We start from the raw sequence: 17,567 nt of genomic DNA, 5'->3' as shown, positions 1-17,567 counted from the left end.
GATTTTCGGTGTCGGAAGTATTTTCTTTTATCTGCTGTCATCAAGTCTCCAATTTGTGCACGGTTTGTAACTTCATTAGTTTTACCCTGTTGGCCAAATGGCTAAGCGATCTTTCCGTTACTCTCCGTTCTCCGGCATGGTCTAGTGTCTAGGATACCTGGCTCTCATCCAGGAGGCCCGGTTGCGATTCCCGGTGTCGGAGGTATTTTCTTTTATATGCTATCATCAAGTCTCCAATTTGCGCATGGTATGTAACTTCAATAGTTTTATCGTGTTGGTCAAATGGCTAAGCGATCGCTCCGTCCCTTTGCGTTCTCCGGCGTGGTCTAGTGACTAGGATATCTGGCTCTCACCCAGGAGGCCCGGGTTCGACTTGCGGTGTCGGAAGTATTTTCTTTTAGCTGCTGTCATCAAGTCTTCAATTTGCGCACGGTATGTAACTTCAATAGTTTTACCCTGTTGGTCGAATGGCTAAGCGATCTCTCCGTCCCTCTCCGTTCTCCCGCATGGTCTAGTGTCTAGGATACCTGGCTCTCACCCAGGAAGCCCGGTTGCGATTCCTGGGGTCGGGAGTATTTTCTTTTATCAGCTATCATCAAGTCTCCAAATTGCGCACGCTATCTATCTTCAATACCCAATGCCAGAGAACGGAGAGGGACAGAGCGATCGCTCTGTCCCTCTCCGTTCTCTGGCATGGTCTAGTGGCTTGGACACCTGGCTCTCACCCAGGAGGCCCGGGTACGATTCCCGGTGTCGGAAGTATTTTTTATCTGCTATTATCAAGTATCCAATTTACGCACGTTATGTAACTTCAATACTTTTACCCTGTTGGCCAAATGGCTAAGTGATCGCTCCGTCCCTCTCTGTTCTCCGGCATGGTCTAGTGGCTAGGATACCTGGCTCTCACCCAGGAGGCCCGGGTTCGATTCCCGGTGTCGGAAGTATTTTCTTTTATCTGCTATCATCAAGTCTCCAATTTGCGCATGCTATATAACTTCAATACTTTTACCCTGTTGGCCGAATCGCTAAGCGATCGCTCCGTCCCTCTCCGTTCTCCGGCATGGTCTAGTGGCTAGGATACCTGGCTTTCACCCAGAAGGCCCGGGTTTGATTCCCGGTGTCGGAAGTATTTTCTTTTAGCTGCTGTCATCAAGTCTTCAATTCGCGCACGGTATGTAACTTCAACAGTTTTACCCTGTTGGCCGAATGGCTAAGCGATCTCTCCGTCCCTCTCCGTTCTCCGGCATGGTCTAGTGTCTAGGATACCTGGCTCTCACCCAGGAAGCCCGGTTGCGATTCCTGGGGTCGGGAGTATTTTTTTTCAGCTATCATCAAGTCTCCAAATTGCGCACGCTATGTATCTTCAATACATCTACCTTGTTGGCCGAATGGCTAAGCGATCGCTCCGTCCTACGCCGTTCTCCCGCATGGTCTAGTGGCTAGGATACCTGGTTTTCACCCAGGAGGCCCTGGTTCGATTCCCGGTGTCGGAAGTATTTTCTTTTATCTGCTGTCATCAAGTCTGCAATTTGCGCACGCTATGTAACTTCAATAGTTTTACCCTGTTGGCCGAATCACTAAGCGTTCGCTCCGCCTTTCTCCTTTTTCCGGCATGGTCTAGTGGCTAGGATACCTGGCTCTCACCCATGAGGCCCGGGTACGATTCCCGGTGTCGAAAGTATTTTCTTTTATCTGCTGTCATGAAGTCTCTAATTTGCGCTTGGTATATAACTTCAAAAGTTTTACCCTGTTGGTCAAATGGCTAAGCGATCGCTCCGTCCCTCTCCGTTCTCCGGCGTGGTCTAGTGGCTAGGATATCTGACTCTCACCCTGGACACCCGGGTTTAATTCCCGGTGTCGGAAGTATTTTCTTTTATCTGCTATCATCAAGTCTCCAATTTGCGCATGCTATGTAACTTCAATACGTTTACCCTGTTGGCCAATTCGCTAAGCGATCGCTCCGTCCCTCTCCGTTATCCGGCATGGTCTAGTGGCTAGGATACCTGGCTCGCACCCAGGAGGCCCGGGTGCGATTTCCGGTGTCGGAAGTATTTTCTTTTATCTGCTGTCATCAAGTCTCCAATTTGTGCATGGTTTGTAACTTCATTAGTTTTACCCTGTTGGCCAAATGGCTAAGCGATCTTTCCGTTACTCTCCGTTCTCCGGCATGGTCTAGTGTCTAGGATACCTGGCTCTCACCCAGGAGGCCCGGTTGCGATTCCCGGTGTCGGAGGTATTTTCTTTTATATGCTATCATCAAGTCTCCAATTTGCGCATGGTATGTAACTTCAATAGTTTTACCGTGTTGGTCAAATGGCTAAGCGATCGCTCCGTCCCTTTGCGTTCTCTGGCGTGGTCTAGTGGCTAGGATATCTGGCTCTCACCCAGGAGACCCGGGTTCGATTCGCGGTGTCGGAATTATTTTCTTTTATCTGCTATTATCAAGTCTCCAAATTGCGCACGCTGTATAACTGCAATACTTTTACCCTGTTGGTCGAATGGCTAAGCGATCGCTCCGTCCGTCTACGTTCTCCGGCATGGCCTAGTGGCTAGGATACCTGGCTCTCACCCAGGAGGCCCGGGTTCGATTCCCAGTGTCAGAAGTATTTTTTTATCTGCTGTCATCAAGTCTCCGATTTGCGCACGCTATGTAACTTCAATAGTTTTACCCTGTTGGCCGAATGGCTAAGCGATCGCTCCGTCCCTCTCCATTCTACTGCATGGTCTAGTGTCTAGGATACCTACGGCGCTCTCACCCAGGAGGCCCGCGTGCGATTCCCAGTGTCGGAAGTATTTTTTTATCTGCTATCATCAAGTCTCCAATTTGCGCATACGATATAACTTCACTACTTTTACCCTGTTGGCCGAATGGCTAAGCGATCGCTCAGTCCCTCTCCGTTCTCCGGCATGGTCTAGTGGCTAGGATACCTGGTTCTCACCCAGGAGGCCCGGGTACGATTCCCGGTGTCGAAAGTTTTTTCTTTTATCTGCTGTCATGAAGTCTCTAATTTGCGCATGGTATATAACTTCAAAAGTTTTACCCTGTTGGTCAAATGACTAAGCGATCGCTCCGTCTTTCTCCCTTTTCCGGCATGGTCTAGTGGCTAGGATACCTGGCTCTCACCCAGAAGGCCCGGGTACGATTCCCGGTGTCGAAAGTTTTTTCTTTTATCTGCTGTCATGAAGTCTCTAATTTGCACATGGTATATAACTTCAAAAGGTTTACCCTGTTGGTCAAATCGCTAAGCGATCGCTCCGTCCCTCTCCGTTCTCCAGCATGGTCTAGTGGCTAGGATACCTGGCTCGCACCCAGGAGGCCCGGGTGCGATTTCCGGTGTCGGAAGTATTCTCTTTTATCTGCTGTCATCAAGTCTCCAATGAGTGCACGGTTTGTAACTTCAATAGTTTTACCCTGTTGGCCAAATGGCTAACCGATCTTTCCGTTACTCTCCGTTCTCCGGCATGGTCTAGTGTCTAGGATACCTGGCTCTCACCCAGGAGGCCCGGTTGCGATTCCCGGTGTCGGAGGTATTTTCTTTTATATGCTATCATCAAGTCTCCAATTTGCGCATGGTATGTAACTTCAATAGTTTTACCGTGTCGGTCAAATGGCTAAGCGATCGCTCCGTCCCTTTGCGTTCTCCGGCGTGGTCTAGTGGCTAGGATATCTGGCTCTCACCCAGGAGACCCGGGTTCGATTCGCGGTGTCGGAAGTATTTTCTTTTATCTGCTATCATCAAGTCTCCAAATTGCGCACGCTGTATAACTGCCATACATTTACCCTGTTGGTCGAATGGCTAAGCGATCGCTCCGTCCCTCTCCGTTCTCCGGCATGGTCTAGTGGCTAGGATACCTGGCTCTCACCCACGAGGCCCGGATTCAATTCCCGGTGTCAGAAGTATTTTTTTAATCTGCTGTCATCAAGTCTCAGATTTGCGCACGCTATGTAACTTCAATAGTTTTACCCCGTTGGCCGAATGGCTAAGCGATCGCTCCGTTCCTCTCCATTCTACAGCATGGTCTAGTGTCTAGGATACCTACGGCACTCTCACCCAGGAGGCCTGCGTGCGATTCCCGGTGTCGGAAGTATTTTTTATCTGCTATCATCAAGTCTCCAATTTGCGCATACGATATAACTTCAATACTTTTACCCTGTTGGCCGAATGGCTAAGCGATCGCTCAGTCCTTCTCCGTTCTCCGGCATGATCTAGTGGCTAGGATACCTAGCTCTCACCCAAGAGGCCTGGATTCGATTCCCGGTGTCGGAAGTATTTTGTTTTATCTGCTGTCTTCAAGCCTCCAATTTGCGCATGCTTTGTAACTTCAATACTTTTACCCTGTTGGCGGAATATCTAAGCAATCGTTCCGTCCTTCTCCGTTCTCCGGCGTGGTCTAGTGGCTAGGATATCTGGCTCTCACCCAGGAGACCCTGGTTCGATTCTTGGTGTCGGAAGTATTTTTTTATCTGCTGTCATCAAGTCTCCAATTTGCGCACGGTATGTAACTTGAATAGTTTCACCCTGTTGGCCGAATGGCTAAGCGATCGCTCCGTCCCTCTCCGTTCTCTGGCATGGTCTAGTGGCTTGGATACCTGGCTCTCACCCAGGAGGCCCGGGTTCGATTGCCGGTGTCGGAAGTATTTTCTTTTATCTGCTATCATCAAGTCTCCAATTTGCGCACGCTATGTAACTTCAATACTTTTACCCTGTTGGCCGAATCGCTAAGCGATCGCTCCGTCCCTCTTTGTTCTCCGGCATGGTCTAGTGGCTAGGATACCTGGCTCTCATCAGGAGGCCCGGGTTCGATTTGCGGTGTCGGAAGTATTTTCTTTTAGCTGCTGTCATCAAGTCTTCAATTTGCGCACGCTATGTATCTTCAATAGTTTTACCCTGTTGGCCAAATGGCTAAGCGATCACTCCGTCCCTCTCAAATCTCTGGCATGGTCTAGTGGCTAGGATACCTGGCTCTCACCCAGCAGGCCCGGGTACGATTCCCGGTGTCAGAAGTTTTTTCTTTTATCTGCTGTCATCAAGTCTCCAATTTGCGCACGGTATGTAACTTCAATAGTTTTACCCTGTTGGCCGAATGGCTAAGCGATCTCTCCGTCCCTTTCCGTTCTCCGGCATGGTCTAGTGTCTAGGATACCTGGCTCTCACCCAGGAAGCCCGGTTGCGATTCCTGGGGTCGGGAGTATTTTTTTATCAGCTATCATCAAGTCTCCAAATTGCACACGCTATGTATCTTCAATACTTCTACCCTGTTGGCCAAATGGCTAAGTGATCGCTCCGTCCCTCTCCGTTCTCCGGCATAGTCTAGTGGCTAGGATACCTGGCTTTCACCCAGGAGGCCCTGGTTCGATTCCCGGTGTCGGAAGTATTTTCTTTTATCTGCTGTCATCAAGTCTCCAATTTGCGCACGCTATGTGACTTAAACAGTTTCACCCTGTTGGCCAATTCGCTAAGCGATCGCTCCGTCCCTCTCCGTTATCCGGCATGGTCTAGTGGCTAGGATACCTGGCTCGCACCCAGGAGGCCCGGGTACGATTCCCGGTGTCAGAAGTTTTTTCTTTTATCTGCTGTCATGAAGTCTCTAATTTGCGCTTGGTATATAACTTTAATAGTTTTACCCTGTTGGTCAAATGGCTAAGCGATCGCTCCGTCCCTCTCCGTTCTCCGGCGTGGTCTAGTGGCTAGGATATCTGACTCTCACCCTGGAGACCCGGGTTTGATTCCCGGTGTCGGAAGTATTTTCTTTTATCTGCTATCATCAAGTCTCCAATTTGCGCATGCTATGTAACTTCAATACGTTTACCCTGTTGGCCAAATCGCTAAGCGATCGCTCCGTCCCTCTCCGTTCTCCGGCATGGTCAAGTGGCTAGGATACCTGGCTCGCACCCAGGAGGCCCGGGTGCGATTTTCGGTGTCGGAAGTATTTTCTTTTATCTGCTGTCATCAAGTCTCCAATTTGTGCACGGTTTGTAACTTCATTAGTTTTACCCTGTTGGCCAAATGGCTAAGCGATCTTTCCGTTACTCTCCGTTCTCCGGCATGGTCTAGTGTCTAGGATACCTGGCTCTCATCCAGGAGGCCCGGTTGCGATTCCCGGTGTCGGAGGTATTTTCTTTTATATGCTATCATCAAGTCTCCAATTTGCGCATGGTATGTAACTTCAATAGTTTTACCGTGTTGGTCAAATGGCTAAGCGATCGCTCCGTCCCTTTGCGTTCTCCGGCGTGGTCTAGTGACTAGGATATCTGGCTCTCACCCAGGAGGCCCGGGTTCGACTTGCGGTGTCGGAAGTATTTTCTTTTAGCTGCTGTCATCAAGTCTTCAATTTGCGCACGGTATGTAACTTCAATAGTTTTACCCTGTTGGTCGAATGGCTAAGCGATCTCTCCGTCCCTCTCCGTTCTCCCGCATGGTCTAGTGTCTAGGATACCTGGCTCTCACCCAGGAAGCCCGGTTGCGATTCCTGGGGTTGGGAGTATTTTCTTTTATCAGCTATCATCAAGTCTCCAAATTGCGCACGCTATCTATCTTCAATACTTCTACCTTGTTGGCCGAATGGCTAAGCGATCGCTCCGTCCTTCTCCGTTCTCCGGCATGGTCTAGTGGCTAGGATACCTGGCTTTCACCCAGGAGGCCCGGGTTCGATTGCCGGTGTCGGAAGTATTTTCTTTTATCTGCTGTCATCCAGTCTCCAATTTGCGCACGCTATGTAACTTCAATAGTTTTACCCTGTTCGCCGAATGGCTAAGCGATCGCTCCGTCCCTCTCCGTTCTACAGCATGATCTAGTGTCTAGGATACCTATTGCGCTCTCACCCAGGAGGCCCGCGTCCGATTTCCGGTGTCAGTCAGTCAAGAACTTTAATATATGGTCCTGAGGAGTTTAAGCCACCAGGGTGCCCACGTGGGACATCCTAGCAGCCGCTACCGTAGGCGACGCCCGAGTCGGGGCGGGAACGTGGTGGCGTTCCGCCAGTTCTTGGGCCCTCTGGACTGCCTTAAGTTGGTTTCGGAGATTGGGGCTCCTGAGTGCCTCCTCCCAGTCGGACTCACTGGTGAGAGGTCCCTGAGGTAACGCGGGACATTGCCAGAGCATGTGCGCGAGTGAACAGTACACTTCTGTGCAATCTGGGCACTGTGAATTTATGTCTGAGTTGTAATGGCTGAGTCGGCCCCGTGATGGGTACGATCTCGTTTGTAACATTCTAAAGGCTACTTCTTGCGCGCGTTCGAGTTTTGAATGGGGTAAAGGGTATCGGCTTCTGTTGTGTCGGTAGTGGGAGGTAATTTCATGGAAGGTGAGTAGTGGGTCATTAAACTGCACGTCTGGGCCCAGCTCTTCGGTGGCTGATTGATCGTCACGGCGGGTCAGTTCTCGTGCTCGATCATGAGCCATTTCGTTGAGGTTGGGTTGTTGTGGGTGAACGTCTTTGCCCATGTGGGCAGGGAACCAAGAGAGGTAGTGCGAGCCCGTATATTTCCGTGTTTGTAAAATGCGGGCTGCTTCTGGAGCGATGTTGCCGGTTTCGTAAGCCCGAATGGCGGCGCGAGAGTCTGTGAAGACATTAGTGAGTGAGGGGTCGGTCATCGCTAAAGCTATAGCAACTTGTTCGGCTATGGCGCTTGTTGATAGCCTAACCGAGGCGGCTGAGCGTAGGGCTCCGTCGCCATCTACTACCGCGAGTGCGAAAGAGGAGGAGTTGCCGTATTGCGCCGCGTCGACGAATGCGGTAGAGTTGCGATTCGCGGCGGTACGGTTGAGGATCGCGCGAGCGCGGGCCAGCCGTCTGCCTTCGTTGTGTTGTGGGTGGACATTTCGTGGAAATGGGGTTACCATGTAAGTAGCGCGGACAACTCTGGGGAGGGTTACTGCGCGTTCAAGGCAGGGGTGTGGGGACATGCCGGCCTCGCTTAGAAGTCGGCGGCCTGCCTTGGAGGAGGAGAGGCGGATCACTTGGGCCGTGGTCTGGGCCTCGATCACTTCATCGATGCCGTTGTGCATGCCTAGTTGGTCGAGACGGGAAGTGCTCGTGTTTTGTGGCAAACCAAGGACTTGTTTAATGCTTTTGCGCATGAGTGTGTTTAGTTTCGTCTTTTCTACCTTCGTCCAGTTGTGGGCAGAGGCGACGTAATTGATGTGACTCATTAGGAACGCGTGGTATATGCGCAGAAGGTTGGCCTCTCCAAGGCCTCGTCTACGACCCGAGACTCGCTGAATGAGTCGGAGCATGTTCTCGGTTTTAGCTGTGATATGTTTAATTGTTCTTGCATGACAGCCAGTGGCCTCGACGAGGAGGCCGAGAATGCGTATGGAGTCCACGCGGGGTATTCGCTGCTCATCTTTGGCGTGTAGCGCTATGGGTAGATCACATAAGGGTGTTAAGTTACGAACGCCTTGGCGAGATTGCCGGTACAGTAGCAACTGTGATTTTGTGGGCGACAAACGAAGTCCAGTGTTTTTTAAGTAGGCTTCTGTGGTATCGAGAGCAGTTTGAAGGGCTTGCTCCAACTCCGCCAATGAGCCTCCCGGGCACCAGATGGTGATGTCATCTGCGTATATAGCATGGTTTATGTTTGGGATGTCGCGGAGTTTGTCAGATAGTCCCTTCATTACTATGTTAAAAAGGAGTGGAGAAATGACTGCCCCTTGTGGTGTCCCGTTGGAACCTAATGTGTAAGTATCGGATGTAAGTTGCGATAAATGCAGCTGAGCTTTTCGATTTTGCAGAAAAGAACGAATGTACGCCTGGAATCTTTTACCGAGACCAAGGCTGGCAATGGATTCCAGTATAAAGCGGTGTGAGACGCTGTCGAATGCTTTAGTGAGGTCTAGGGCGAGAATGCCACGAACATCTCTCGTTTTTGAGTCGAAGATCTGTTTCTTTAGTAATAGCATGACGTCTTGTGTTGAAAGGTGCGGACGGAACCCGACCATGTTGAACGGAAAGAGTTCGTGATCCTCTATGTAGCGCGATACACGATTTAGGATGACATGTTCAGCTGCTTTTCCTATGCATGAGGTTAGGGAAATCGGGCGTAGATTGTCGAAGTTGAGTGGTTTACCTGGCTTTGAGAGAAGGATTACCGTGGCCGTGCGCCATTGTTCAGGTACCTGGCCAGTTTCCCACATGTAATTAATGTCTTTTGTGAGTAGTGTGATGGCTTGGTCGTCTAAATTTCGCAACAGGCGGTTGGTTACCTTGTCAGGACCGGGGGCTGATCTGCTGTTGAGGTTGTGTAATGCCTCCCGAATTTCTGACTCCGTGAAGGGTTCGTCGAGTTCGGGTATCGTTTCGCATTCTATTTCTGGGTAGTCGGTGGGTTGTGCTGTGTTTAAGGGGAGGTGACGTTTGGAGATTTCTTCAAGAAAGGATGAGTTTGTTCCTCCCATCTTTTTGTGCGAGTGTAGGAGCCGGTCTATGGCATGGCTCTGGTTGTTTTTTGTTTCGCAGTCGTCCAGCATGTATTTTAGGAGGTTCCATTTACCCCCAGTTCGCATGCGGCCGTCGACCGCCGAGCAGAGTTCATGCCATTGGAGTCGTGTGAGCTCCGTGCAATATTTGGCGATGTCTTGGTTCAGTATTGATAGACGTTTTCGTAAGCGTCTGTTTAGTCGTTGTGTTTTCCAGCGCGCGAGTATTGACGCTTTTGCCTCGAGCAAATGTGCGAGGTGTGGGTCCATTCTCGGGACCTCGAGTTCTGTTTGTATTGTTTTCGTTGTTTTGGCTATGTCTTCCTGAAGTGAGGTGAGTAGTTCGGTGAATGTGTTGTATTCCTTTGTGTTGTTTTTGCGGAGGGTGCGGAAGGCATCCCAGTCCGTTAGCGTGAATGTACGGGGGGGGGCTGATGCGTTGGGTAGTTCGGTTCGTATGATGAAGTGATCGCTGCCCAGGTTTTCCTGCGTATTGGTCCAGGTGTGGCCTGTGACGTTACGGGTAAATACCAAGTCCGGCGTAGTGTCGCGTTGTACCGATGTTCCAAGTCTCGTAGGGAACCGGTGATCTGTGATGAGTGTGAGGGACAAGTCGTCAATTGCTCGCGTGAGGTTAGTGCCTTTAGCCGTTGCCTGGGGGTAACCCCATGACGGGTGGGGGGCATTGAAGTCGCCTGCTATAACAAGCGGAGAGTTTCGCGCGAGCGTTGTGGCTTTAGTTAAGAGCGCATGGAAGGACTGTCTGTAGTCTGACGGGGAGCTGTAAACGTTAAGGATAAAAACGCTTTGTTTTAAAAAACGGTTTGGTACGAGTTCGACGAGTATCGCTTCCAGGCGGCTGCGGGTGGGTAATACCACCTCATGTACTATGTGAGCAAATTTCTTGCTAATCAGCGTGGCTATACCTCTCTTGGTATCCCCTCGTTGTGAGATGGGGTGGTAACCCGATAATGTGAGAGTATCACAAAGGGTCTCCTGCAGTAATATTACGTGAGGCTTCTTGGGTTGCGCTTTAATGTACTGCAGCAGTGGGGTTTTACGGTTCGCGAAGCTAGCGCAATTCCACTGCCAAATTTCTAACGTGTTTTGGGTTGTGGAAGCCATGATGATTACATTGAATTTGGTGGCCCAGGCAGGTTTGCCGTAGGATCCACAGAAACTACTGTTCTGGCTTTGGTTTTAGCTTTTATGGTGGCTTTTTGCTCTAGTGCTTCCACCCGGCGTGACAGCGTGTCGATGTTATCGTGGTTTTCTCGCGTGAGACGTAAGATTTCGTTTAGAGTGTCTTCTGGTGAGTCGCTGTCATTCGTGTCCGCTTCGCTGAGTGGTGGGGCTCTGCGTTTAGGTTTGCTAACATCTACAGTGGATGAGGGGGGATCTTTAGGAGCTGTGAGATTTTGTATTTGTTGCCTCGCCTCATTTAGTTGTGTGGTGAGCTGTTGTATGGTTGCCCGAAGACCTGCTAGTTCTGCTCGTAGAGTTGTAACTACCTCGCTTTCATGCTCTGGCAATGAGGGCCGCGTTACCTTTGTGACTGGCGGCGTGCTCCGTAGCGGTGGTTTCTTCCCTTGGAGTCGGTCCGCCCATGTCAGCTCAGCCTGGCGAGATGGGGAGTGTCTCCTGGAGCGGGAGTGGCTGCGCTGGGCACTGCGACGTCTCGCTGTCGGTGTGAGGGAGCGGCTTCGCCTGGATGTCGCATAGGTGCTCGAGGTGGCGCTGGAATCGCGGGAGCTGGCTCCACTCGATCCTCGGGAGCGGCTACGACCGCGTCGACGGCGTCGGCGTCGTCGTTGGCGTACGATGTACGGAACTTGAAATTTACGTTTGCAGTCCTTATCGGCAGTGGGGTGTGGTCCACCGCAGAGGGTGCAGTGGGGCTTACATTGGTGGTTCTCGGGTGGGGTTTTGAGTCCGCACTTTCGGCACCACGTTGTGTTAGGATTAGGGCAAACGTCTGCACGGTGGCCGAGGCTGCCGCAGCTGTAACAAACTTCCGTGTGTCTGCGGAAAAGCGTGCATCGAACTATGCTCGCCCCGCAGTATACATAATTGGGAACTTGCATTCCTTGGAACAGGATGGTGACGGCTGTGGTGTTCTTGATGCGTTTCACCTCCAGGGCACTCGGGTTGCGCTTTGTGACGATCAGTTCTCGGAGCTGGGTATCGGTGAGGTCAATGTCAATGCCTCGGATGACGCCTTTGCACGTGTTATCGGGTGGAGCCGGATATACAGCAACTCGGTACAGAGTGTCTCGCAGCCGTAGTTGCTGTACCATGGTATAAGCTCGTGCGTTTCGTTCGATAGGGGTACACACTACAAAAATGTTCTGGGTGACCTCATGGAATCCTCATGGATTCCCGGTGTCGGAAGTATTTTTTCATCTGCTATCATCAAGTCTCCAATTTGCGCATGCTATATAACTTCAATACTTTTACGCTGTTGGCCGAATGGCTAAGCGATCGCTCTGTCCCTCTCCGTTCTCCGGCATGGTCTAGTGGCTTGGATACCTGGCTCTCACCCAGGAGGCCCGCGTGCGATTCCCGGTGTCGGAAGTATTTTTTTACCTGCTATCATCAAGTCTCCAATTAGCGCATACTATATAACTTCGATACTTTTACCCTGTCGGCCGAATGGCAAAGCGATCGCTCAGTCCCTCTCCGTTCTCCGGCATGGTCTAGTGGCTAGGATACCTAGCTCTCACCCAGGAGGCCTGGATTCGATTCCCGGTGTCGGAAGTATTTTCTTTTATCTGCTGTCTTCAAGCCTCCAATTTGCGCATGCTTTGTAACTTCAATACTTTTACCCTGTTGGCCGAATATCTAAGCGATCGCTCCGGCCCTCTCCGTTCTCCGGCGTGGTCTAGTGGCTAGGATATCTGGCTCTCACCCAGGAGACCCTGGTTCGATTCTTGATGTCGGAAGTATTCTTTTTTCTGCTGTCATCAAGTCTCCAATTTGCGCACGTTATGTAACTTCAATACTTTTACCCTGTTGGCCAAATGGCTAAGTGATCGCTCCGTCCCTCTCTGTTCTCCGGCATGGTCTAGTGGCTAGGATACCTGGCTCTCACCCAGGAGGCCCGGGTTCGATTCCCGGTGTCGGAAGTATTTTCTTTTATCTGCTATCATCAAGTCTCCAATTTGCGCACGCTATATAACTTCAATACTTTTACCCTGTTGGCCGAATCGCTAAGCGATCGCTCCGTCCCTCTCCGTTCTCCGGCATGGTCTAGTGGCTAGGATACCTGGCTTTCACCCAGAAGGCCCGGGTTTGATTCCCGGTGTCGGAAGTATTTTCTTTTAGCTGCTGTCATCAAGTCTTCAATTCGCGCACGGTATGTAACTTCAACAGTTTTACCCTGTTGGCCGAATGGCTAAGCGATCTCTCCGTCCCTCTCCGTTCTCCGGCATGGTCTAGTGTCTAGGATACCTGGCTCTCACCCAGGAAGCCCGGTTGCGATTCCTGGGGTCGGGAGTATTTTTTTTCAGCTATCATCAAGTCTCTAAATTGCGCACGCTATGTATCTTCAATACTTCTACCTTGTTGGCCGAATGGTTAAGCGATCGCTCCGTCCTTCTCCTTTCTCCGGCATGGTCTAGTGGCTAGGATACCTGGTTTTCACCCAGGAGGCCCTGGTTCGATTCCCGGTGTCGGAAGTATTTTCTTTTATCTGCTGTCATCAAGTCTCCAATTTGCGCACGCTATGTAACTTCAATAGTTTTACCCTGTTGGCCGAATCACTAAGCGTTCGCTCCGCCTTTCTCGTTTTTCCGGCATGGTCTAGTGGCTAGGATACCTGGCTCTCACCCATGAGGCCCGGGTACGATTCCCGGTGTCGAAAGTTTTTTCTTTTATCTGCTGTCATGAAGTCTCTAACTTGCGCTTGGTATATAACTTCAAAAGTTTTACCCTGTTGGTCAAATGGCTAAGCGATCGCTCCGTCCCTCTCCGTTCTCCGGCGTGGTCTAGTGGCTAGGATATCTGACTCTCACCCTGGAGACCCGGGTTTAATTCCCGGTGTCGGAAGTATTTTCTTTTATCTGCTATCATCAAGTCTCCAATTTGCGCATGCTATGTAACTTCAATACGTTTACCCTGTTGGCCAATTCGCTAAGCGATCGCTCCGTCCCTCTCCGTTATCCGGCATGGTCTAGTGGCTAGGATACCTGGCTCGCACCCAGGAGGCCCGGGTGCGATTTCCGGTGTCGGAAGTATTTTCTTTTATCTGCTGTCATCAAGTCTCCAATTTGTGCATGGTTTGTAACTTCATTAGTTTTACCCTGTTGGCCAAATGGCTAAGCGATCTTTCCGTTACTCTCCGTTCTCCGGCATGGTGTAGTGTCTAGGATACCTGGCTCTCACCCAGGAGGCCCGGTTGCGATTCCCGGTGTCGGAGGTATTTTCTTTTATATGCTATCATCAAGTCTCCAATTTGCGCATGGTATGTAACTTCAATAGTTTTACCGTGTTGGTCAAATGGCTAAGCGATCGCTCCGTCCCTTTGCGTTCTCTCTGGCGTGGTCTAGTGGCTAGGATATCTGGCTCTCACCCAGGAGACCCGGGTTCGATTCGCGGTGTCGGAATTATTTTCTTTTATCTGCTATTATCAAGTCTCCAAATTGCGCACGCTGTATAACTGCAATACTTTTACCCTGTTGGTCGAATGGCTAAGCGATCGCTCCGTCCGTCTACGTTCTCCGGCATGGCCTAGTGGCTAGGATACCTGGCTCTCACCCAGGAGGCCCGGGTTCGATTCCCAGTGTCAGAAGTATTTTTTTATCTGCTGTCATCAAGTCTCCGATTTGCGCACGCTATGTAACTTCAATAGTTTTACCCTGTTGGCCGAATGGCTAAGCGATCGCTCCGTCCCTCTCCATTCTACTGCATGGTCTAGTGTCTAGGATACCTACGGCGCTCTCACCCAGGAGGCCCGCGTGCGATTCCCGGTGTCGGAAGTATTTTTTTATCTGCTATCATCAAGTCTCCAATTTGCGCATACGATATAACTTCACTACTTTTACCCTGTTGGCCGAATGGCTAAGCGATCGCTCAGTCCCTCTCCGTTCTCCGGCATGGTCTAGTGGCTAGGATACCTAGCTCTCACCCTGGAGGCCTGGATTCGATTCCCGGTGTTGGAAGTATTTTCTTTTATCTGCTGTCTTCAAGCCTCCAATTTGCGCATGGTTTGTAACTTCAATACTTTTACCCTGTTGGCCGAATATCTAAGCGATCGCTCCGTCCTTCTCCGTTCTCCGGCGTGGTCTAGTGGCTAGGATATCTGGCTCTCACCCAGGAGACCCTGGTTCGATTCTTGGTGTCGGAAGTATTTTTTTATCTGCTGTCATCAAGTCTCCAATTTGCGCACGGTATGTAACTTAAACAGTTTCACCCTGTTGGCCGAATGGCTAAGCGATCGCTCTGTCCCTCTCCGTTCTCTGGCATGGTCTAGTGGCTAGGATACCTGGCTCTCACCCAGGAGGCCCGGGTTCGATTGCCGGTGTCGGAAGTATTTTCTTTTATCTGCTGTCATCAAGTCTCCAATTTGCGCACGCTATGTAACTTCAATAGTTTTACCCTGTTGGCCGAATGGCTAAGCGATCGCTCTGTCCCTCTCCGTTCTACAGCATGATCTAGTGTCTAGGATACCTATGGCGCTCTCACCCAGGAGGCCCGCGTCCGATTCCCGGTGTCGGAAGTATTTTTTCATCTGCTATCATCAAGTCTCCAATTTGCGCATGCTATATAACTTCAATACTTTTACGCTGTTGGCCGAATGGCTAAGCGATCGCTCTGTCCCTCTCCGTTCTCCGGCATGGTCTAGTGGCTTGGATACCTGGCTCTCACCCAGGAGGCCCGCGTGCGATTCCCGGTGTCGGAAGTATTTTTTTACCTGCTATCATCAAGTCTCCAATTTGCGCATACTATATAACTTCAATACTTTTATCCTGTTGGCCGAATGGCAAAGCGATCGCTCAGTCCCTCTCCGTTCTCCGGCGTGGTCTAGTAGCTAGGATATCTGGCTCTCACCCAGGAGACCCTGGTTTGATTCTTGGTGTCGGAAGTATTTTTTATCTGCTATTATCAAGTCTCTAATTTGCGCTTGGTATATAACTTCAAAAGTTTTACCCTGTTGGTCAAATAGCTAAGCGATCGCTCTGTCCCTCTCCGTTCTCCGGCGTGGTCTAGTGGCTAGGATATCTGACTCTCACCCTGGAGACCCGGGTTTAATTCCCGGTGTCGGAAGTATTTTCTTTTATCTGCTATCATCAAGTCTCCAATTTGCGCACGCTATGTACCTTCAATACTTTTAGCCTGTTGGCCAATTCGCTAAGCGATCGCTCCGTCCCTCTCCGTTATCAGGCATGGTCTAGTGGCTAGGATACCTGGCTCGCACCCAGGAGGCCCGGGTGCGATTTCCGGTGTCGGAAGTATTTTCTTTTATCTGCTGTCATCAAGTCTCCAATTTGTGCACGGTTTGTAACTTCATTAGTTTTACCCTGTTGGCCAAATGGCTAAGCGATCTTTCCGTTACTCTCCGTTCACCGGCATAGTCTAGTGTCTAGGATACCTGGCTCTCACCCAGGAGGCCCGGTTGCGATTCCCGGTGTCGGAGGTATTTTCTTTTATATGCTATCATCAAGTCTCCAATTTGCGCATGGTATGTAACTTCAATAGTTTTACCGTGTTGGTCAAATGGCTAAGCGATCGCTCCGTCCCTTTGCGTTCTCTGGCGTGGTCTAGTGGCTAGGATATCTGGCTCTCACCCAGGAGACCCGGGTTCGATTCGCGGTGTCGGAATTATTTTCTTTTATCTGCTATTATCAAGTCTCCAAATTGCGCACGCTGTATAACTGCAATACTTTTACCCTGTTGGTCGAATGGCTAAGCGATCGCTCTGTCCGTCTACGTTCTCCGGCATGGCCTAGTGGCTAGGATACCTGGCTCTCACCCAGGAGGCCCGGGTTCGATTCCCAGTGTCAGAAGTATTTTTTTATCTGCTGTCATCAAGTCTCCGATTTGCGCACGCTATGTAACTTCAATAGTTTTACCCTGTTGGCCGAATGGCTAAGCGATCGCTCCGTCCCTCTCCATTCTACTGCATGGTCTAGTGTCTAGGATACCTACGGCGCTCTCACCCAGGAGGCCCGCGTGCGATTCCCGGTGTCGGAAGTATTTTTTTATGTGCTATCATCAAGTCTCCAATTTGCGCATACGATATAACTTCACTACTTTTACCCTGTTGGCCGAATGGCTAAGCGATCGCTCAGTCCCTCTCCGTTCTCCGGCATGGTCTAGTGGCTAGGATACCTAGCTCTCACCCTGGAGGCCTGGATTCGATTCCCGGTGTCGGAAGTATTTTCTTTTATCTGCTGTCTTCAAGCCTCCAATTTGCGCATGGTTTGTAACTTCAATACTTTTACCCTGTTGGCCGAATATCTAAGCGATCGCTCCGTCCTTCTCCGTTCTCCAGCGTGGTCTAGTGGCTAGGATATCTGGCTCTCACCCAGGAGACCCTGGTTCGATTCTTGGTGTCGGAAGTATTTTTTTATCTGCTGTCATCAAGTCTCCAATTTGCGCACGGTATGTAACTTAAACAGTTTCACCCTGTTGGCCGAATGGCTAAGCGATCGCTCTGTCCCTCTCCGTTCTCTGGCATGGTCTAGTGGCTAGGATACCTGGCTCTCACCCAGGAGGCCCGGGTTCGATTGCCGGTGTCGGAAGTATTTTTTTTATCTGCTGTCATCAAGTCTCCAATTTGCGCACGCTATGTAACTTCAATAGTTTTACCCTGTTGGCCGAATGGCTAAGCGATCGCTCCGTCCCTCTCCGTTCTACAGCATGATCCAGTGTCTAGGATACCTATGGCGCTCTCACCCAGGAGGCCCGCGTCCGATTCCCGGTGTCGGAAGTATTTTTTCATCTGCTATCATCAAGTCTCCAATTTGCGCATGCTATGTAACTTCAATACTTTTACGCTGTTGGCCGAATGGCTAAGCGATCGCTCTGTCCCTCTCCGTTCTCCGGCATGGTCTAGTGGCTTGGATACCTGGCTCTCACCCAGGAGGCCCGCGTGCGATTCCCGGTGTCGGAAGTATTTTTTTACCTGCTATCATCAAGTCTCCAATT

At 50.5% G+C, this 17,567-nt stretch overlaps 27 non-coding genes across 27 annotated transcripts; all 27 read left to right on the top strand.

The window, feature by feature from the left end:
- Positions 1–687: 687 nt before the first annotated feature.
- TRNAE-CUC (transfer RNA glutamic acid (anticodon CUC)) lies at positions 688–759 on the top strand. The gene has a single exon. It is a non-coding gene; the product is annotated as a tRNA-Glu (tRNA).
- A 110-nt stretch (positions 760–869) lies between these two features.
- Positions 870–941, top strand: TRNAE-CUC (transfer RNA glutamic acid (anticodon CUC)). Its single transcript has one exon. It is a non-coding gene; the product is annotated as a tRNA-Glu (tRNA).
- Positions 942–1,054: 113 nt separating this feature from the next.
- On the top strand, positions 1,055–1,126 carry TRNAE-UUC (transfer RNA glutamic acid (anticodon UUC)). Its single transcript has one exon. It is a non-coding gene; the product is annotated as a tRNA-Glu (tRNA).
- Positions 1,127–1,421: 295 nt separating this feature from the next.
- TRNAE-UUC (transfer RNA glutamic acid (anticodon UUC)) lies at positions 1,422–1,493 on the top strand. Its single transcript has one exon. It is a non-coding gene; the product is annotated as a tRNA-Glu (tRNA).
- Positions 1,494–1,606: 113 nt separating this feature from the next.
- Positions 1,607–1,678, top strand: TRNAE-CUC (transfer RNA glutamic acid (anticodon CUC)). The gene has a single exon. It is a non-coding gene; the product is annotated as a tRNA-Glu (tRNA).
- Positions 1,679–1,976: 298 nt separating this feature from the next.
- Positions 1,977–2,048, top strand: TRNAA-CGC (transfer RNA alanine (anticodon CGC)). Its single transcript has one exon. It is a non-coding gene; the product is annotated as a tRNA-Ala (tRNA).
- A 483-nt stretch (positions 2,049–2,531) lies between these two features.
- On the top strand, positions 2,532–2,603 carry TRNAE-CUC (transfer RNA glutamic acid (anticodon CUC)). The gene has a single exon. It is a non-coding gene; the product is annotated as a tRNA-Glu (tRNA).
- A 298-nt stretch (positions 2,604–2,901) lies between these two features.
- TRNAE-CUC (transfer RNA glutamic acid (anticodon CUC)) lies at positions 2,902–2,973 on the top strand. The gene has a single exon. It is a non-coding gene; the product is annotated as a tRNA-Glu (tRNA).
- Positions 2,974–3,086: 113 nt separating this feature from the next.
- TRNAE-CUC (transfer RNA glutamic acid (anticodon CUC)) lies at positions 3,087–3,158 on the top strand. Its single transcript has one exon. It is a non-coding gene; the product is annotated as a tRNA-Glu (tRNA).
- A 113-nt stretch (positions 3,159–3,271) lies between these two features.
- On the top strand, positions 3,272–3,343 carry TRNAA-CGC (transfer RNA alanine (anticodon CGC)). Its single transcript has one exon. It is a non-coding gene; the product is annotated as a tRNA-Ala (tRNA).
- A 298-nt stretch (positions 3,344–3,641) lies between these two features.
- TRNAE-CUC (transfer RNA glutamic acid (anticodon CUC)) lies at positions 3,642–3,713 on the top strand. Its single transcript has one exon. It is a non-coding gene; the product is annotated as a tRNA-Glu (tRNA).
- Positions 3,714–4,381: 668 nt separating this feature from the next.
- On the top strand, positions 4,382–4,453 carry TRNAE-CUC (transfer RNA glutamic acid (anticodon CUC)). Its single transcript has one exon. It is a non-coding gene; the product is annotated as a tRNA-Glu (tRNA).
- Positions 4,454–4,564: 111 nt separating this feature from the next.
- TRNAE-CUC (transfer RNA glutamic acid (anticodon CUC)) lies at positions 4,565–4,636 on the top strand. The gene has a single exon. It is a non-coding gene; the product is annotated as a tRNA-Glu (tRNA).
- A 665-nt stretch (positions 4,637–5,301) lies between these two features.
- On the top strand, positions 5,302–5,373 carry TRNAE-UUC (transfer RNA glutamic acid (anticodon UUC)). Its single transcript has one exon. It is a non-coding gene; the product is annotated as a tRNA-Glu (tRNA).
- A 113-nt stretch (positions 5,374–5,486) lies between these two features.
- Positions 5,487–5,558, top strand: TRNAA-CGC (transfer RNA alanine (anticodon CGC)). The gene has a single exon. It is a non-coding gene; the product is annotated as a tRNA-Ala (tRNA).
- A 1,038-nt stretch (positions 5,559–6,596) lies between these two features.
- Positions 6,597–6,668, top strand: TRNAE-UUC (transfer RNA glutamic acid (anticodon UUC)). The gene has a single exon. It is a non-coding gene; the product is annotated as a tRNA-Glu (tRNA).
- A 5,436-nt stretch (positions 6,669–12,104) lies between these two features.
- TRNAE-CUC (transfer RNA glutamic acid (anticodon CUC)) lies at positions 12,105–12,176 on the top strand. Its single transcript has one exon. It is a non-coding gene; the product is annotated as a tRNA-Glu (tRNA).
- A 296-nt stretch (positions 12,177–12,472) lies between these two features.
- On the top strand, positions 12,473–12,544 carry TRNAE-CUC (transfer RNA glutamic acid (anticodon CUC)). Its single transcript has one exon. It is a non-coding gene; the product is annotated as a tRNA-Glu (tRNA).
- Positions 12,545–12,657: 113 nt separating this feature from the next.
- Positions 12,658–12,729, top strand: TRNAE-UUC (transfer RNA glutamic acid (anticodon UUC)). The gene has a single exon. It is a non-coding gene; the product is annotated as a tRNA-Glu (tRNA).
- A 295-nt stretch (positions 12,730–13,024) lies between these two features.
- Positions 13,025–13,096, top strand: TRNAE-UUC (transfer RNA glutamic acid (anticodon UUC)). The gene has a single exon. It is a non-coding gene; the product is annotated as a tRNA-Glu (tRNA).
- Positions 13,097–13,209: 113 nt separating this feature from the next.
- TRNAE-CUC (transfer RNA glutamic acid (anticodon CUC)) lies at positions 13,210–13,281 on the top strand. Its single transcript has one exon. It is a non-coding gene; the product is annotated as a tRNA-Glu (tRNA).
- A 298-nt stretch (positions 13,282–13,579) lies between these two features.
- TRNAA-CGC (transfer RNA alanine (anticodon CGC)) lies at positions 13,580–13,651 on the top strand. The gene has a single exon. It is a non-coding gene; the product is annotated as a tRNA-Ala (tRNA).
- A 485-nt stretch (positions 13,652–14,136) lies between these two features.
- Positions 14,137–14,208, top strand: TRNAE-CUC (transfer RNA glutamic acid (anticodon CUC)). The gene has a single exon. It is a non-coding gene; the product is annotated as a tRNA-Glu (tRNA).
- A 483-nt stretch (positions 14,209–14,691) lies between these two features.
- On the top strand, positions 14,692–14,763 carry TRNAE-CUC (transfer RNA glutamic acid (anticodon CUC)). Its single transcript has one exon. It is a non-coding gene; the product is annotated as a tRNA-Glu (tRNA).
- Positions 14,764–14,874: 111 nt separating this feature from the next.
- Positions 14,875–14,946, top strand: TRNAE-CUC (transfer RNA glutamic acid (anticodon CUC)). The gene has a single exon. It is a non-coding gene; the product is annotated as a tRNA-Glu (tRNA).
- Positions 14,947–16,351: 1,405 nt separating this feature from the next.
- On the top strand, positions 16,352–16,423 carry TRNAE-CUC (transfer RNA glutamic acid (anticodon CUC)). Its single transcript has one exon. It is a non-coding gene; the product is annotated as a tRNA-Glu (tRNA).
- Positions 16,424–17,089: 666 nt separating this feature from the next.
- Positions 17,090–17,161, top strand: TRNAE-CUC (transfer RNA glutamic acid (anticodon CUC)). Its single transcript has one exon. It is a non-coding gene; the product is annotated as a tRNA-Glu (tRNA).
- The last annotated feature ends 406 nt before the right edge of the window (positions 17,162–17,567 follow it).

Source organism: Rhipicephalus microplus, chromosome 3 (genome assembly GCF_043290135.1).
Source record: "Rhipicephalus microplus isolate Deutch F79 chromosome 3, USDA_Rmic, whole genome shotgun sequence".
In the NCBI taxonomy this organism is placed as follows: domain Eukaryota; kingdom Metazoa; phylum Arthropoda; class Arachnida; order Ixodida; family Ixodidae; genus Rhipicephalus; species Rhipicephalus microplus.
This window is presented reverse-complemented; position numbering and strand designations above follow the sequence as displayed.